General features: G+C 37.1%; 1 non-coding gene and 9 pseudogenes across 1 annotated transcript; all 10 read left to right on the top strand.

The window, feature by feature from the left end:
- Positions 1 to 112, top strand: part of LOC148528579 (5S ribosomal RNA) — a 119-nt pseudogene extending 7 nt beyond the window's left edge.
- Positions 113 to 229: 117 nt separating this feature from the next.
- On the top strand, positions 230 to 348 carry LOC148528578 (5S ribosomal RNA; annotated as a pseudogene).
- Positions 349 to 463: 115 nt separating this feature from the next.
- On the top strand, positions 464 to 582 carry LOC148528577 (5S ribosomal RNA; annotated as a pseudogene).
- A 116-nt stretch (positions 583 to 698) lies between these two features.
- On the top strand, positions 699 to 817 carry LOC148528576 (5S ribosomal RNA; annotated as a pseudogene).
- A 116-nt stretch (positions 818 to 933) lies between these two features.
- On the top strand, positions 934 to 1,052 carry LOC148528575 (5S ribosomal RNA; annotated as a pseudogene).
- Positions 1,053 to 1,168: 116 nt separating this feature from the next.
- Positions 1,169 to 1,287, top strand: LOC148528574 (5S ribosomal RNA; annotated as a pseudogene).
- A 115-nt stretch (positions 1,288 to 1,402) lies between these two features.
- LOC148528573 (5S ribosomal RNA) lies at positions 1,403 to 1,521 on the top strand. The gene has a single exon (XR_015878007.1). It is a non-coding gene; the product is annotated as a 5S ribosomal RNA (ribosomal RNA).
- A 116-nt stretch (positions 1,522 to 1,637) lies between these two features.
- On the top strand, positions 1,638 to 1,756 carry LOC148528572 (5S ribosomal RNA; annotated as a pseudogene).
- A 116-nt stretch (positions 1,757 to 1,872) lies between these two features.
- Positions 1,873 to 1,991, top strand: LOC148528571 (5S ribosomal RNA; annotated as a pseudogene).
- Positions 1,992 to 2,107: 116 nt separating this feature from the next.
- Positions 2,108 to 2,226, top strand: LOC148528570 (5S ribosomal RNA; annotated as a pseudogene).
- The last annotated feature ends 274 nt before the right edge of the window (positions 2,227 to 2,500 follow it).

Genomic DNA, 2,500 nt, shown 5'->3' with positions numbered 1-2,500 from the left:
GCCAAACCACACTGGACATGCCCAATCTCGTCTGATCTTGTAAGCTATGCAGTGTTGGGCCTGGTTTGTACTTGGATGGGAAACCACCTGGGAATACCAGGTGCTGTAGGTAATTTTATACAGAAAAAAACATTCTTTTCTATTACATTTTACATTTATTTTTTTCAACTTATCAATGAATTTACTTGAGTTAAGAAGTAAAAGAGGTCGAAAGTTAATGTTTTTGAGCACCTACAGCCAAACCACGCTGGACTTGCCCAATCTCATCTGATCTTGGAAACTATGCAGTGTTGGGCCTGGTTAGTACTTGGATGGGAGACCACCTGGGAATACCAGGAGCTGTAGGTAATTTTATACTGCCATAACATTCTTTTCTATTACATTTTACATTTCATTTTTCAAATAATCATTGAATTTACTTGGGTTAAGAAGTAAAAGAGGTCTAAAGTTAATGTTTTTGAGCATCTATAGCCAAACCACACTGGACATACCCAATCTTGTCTGATCTTGGAAGCTATACAGTGTTGGGCCTGGTTAGTACTTGGATGGGAGACCACCTGGGAATACCATGTGCTGTAGGTAATTTTATGCAGCCATAACATTCTTTTCTTTTACATTTTACATTTAATTTTTTCAACTTATCAATGAATTTATTTGAGTTAAGAAGTAAAAGAGGTCTAAAGTTAATGTTTTTGAGCATCTATAGCCAAACCACACTGGACATACCCAATCTTGTCTGATCTTGGAAGCTATACAGTGTTGGGCCTGGTTAGTACTTGGATGGGAGACCACCTGGGAATACCATGTGCTGTAGGTAGTTTTATGCAGCCATAACATTCTTTTCTTTTACATTTTACATTTAATTTTTTCAACTTATCAATGAATTTATTTGAGTTAAGAAGTAAAAGAGGTCTAAAGTTAATGTTTTTGAGTGCATACAGCCAAACCACACTGGACATACCCAATCTCATCTGATCTTGGAAGCTATGCAGTGTTGGGCCTGGTTAGTACTTGGATGGGAGACCACCTGGGAATACCAGGTGCTGTAGGTAATTTTATATAGCCATAACATTCTTTTCTATTACATTTTACATTACATTTTTTCAACTTATCAATGAATTTACTTGAGTTAAGAAGTAAAAGAGGTCTAAAGTTAATGTTATTGAGCACCTACAGTCAAACCACACTGGACATGCCCAATCTCGTCTGATCTTGGAAGCTATGCAGTGTTTGGCCTGGTTAATACTTGGATGGGAGACCACCTGGGAATACCAGGTGCTGTAGGTAATTTTATACTGCCATAACATTCTTTTCTATTACATTTTACATTTCATTTTTCAACTTATCATTGAATTTACTTGAGTTAAGAAGTAAAAGAGGTCTAAAGTTAATGTTTTTGAGCACCTACAGCCAAACCACACTGGACATGCCCAATCTCGTCTGAACTTGGAAGCTATGCAGTGTTGGGCCTGGTTAGTACTTGGATGGGAGACCACCTGGGAATACCAGGTGCTGTAGGTAATTTTATACTGCCATAACATTCTTTTCTATTACATTTTACATTTTATTTTTTCAACTTATCAATGAATTTACTTGAGTTAAGAAGTAAAAGAGGTCTAAAGTTAATGTTTTTGAGCACCTATAGCCAAACCACACTGGACATGCCCAATCTTGTCTGATCTTGGAAGCTATGCAGTGTTGGGCCTGGTTAGTACTTGGATGGGAGACCACCTGGGAATACCATGTGCTGTAGGTAATTTTATGCAGCCATAACTTTCTTTTCTTTTACATTTTACATTTAATTTTTTCAACTTATCAATGAATTTATTTGAGTTAAGAAGTAAAAGAGGTCTAAAGTTAATGTTTTTGAGTGCATACAGCCAAACCACACTGGACATACCCAATCTCATCTGATCTTGGAAGCTATGCAGTGTTGGGCCTGGTTAGTACTTGGACGGGAGACCACCTGGGAATACCAGGTGCTGTAGGTAATTTTATATAGCCATAACATTCTTTTCTATTACATTTTACATTACATTTTTTCAACTTATCAATGAATTTACTTGAGTTAAGAAGTAAAAGAGGTCTAAAGTTAATGTTATTGAGCACCTACAGTCAAACCACACTGGACATGCCCAATCTTGTCTGATCTTGGAAGCTATGCAGTGTTGGGCCTGGTTAGTACTTGGATGGGAGTCCCCCTGGCAATACCAGGTGCTGTAGGTAATTTTATACTGCCATAACATTCTTTTCTATTACATTTTACATTTAATTTTTTCAACTTATCAATGAATTTACTTGAGTTAAGAAGTAATAGAGGTCTAAATTTAATGATTTTGAGCACCTACAGCCAAACCACACTGGACATGCCCAATCTCGTTTGATCTTGTAAGCTTTGCTGTGTTGTGCCTGGTTTGTACTTGGATGGGAGACCACCTGGGAATACCAGTTGCTGTAGGAAATTTTATACAGCCAAAACATTCTTTTCTATTACATTTTA

This window comes from Taudactylus pleione, unplaced genomic scaffold (genome assembly GCF_031769625.1).
Source record: "Taudactylus pleione unplaced genomic scaffold, aTauple2 ptg000087l, whole genome shotgun sequence".
In the NCBI taxonomy this organism is placed as follows: Eukaryota; Metazoa; Chordata; class Amphibia; order Anura; family Myobatrachidae; genus Taudactylus; species Taudactylus pleione.
This window is presented reverse-complemented; position numbering and strand designations above follow the sequence as displayed.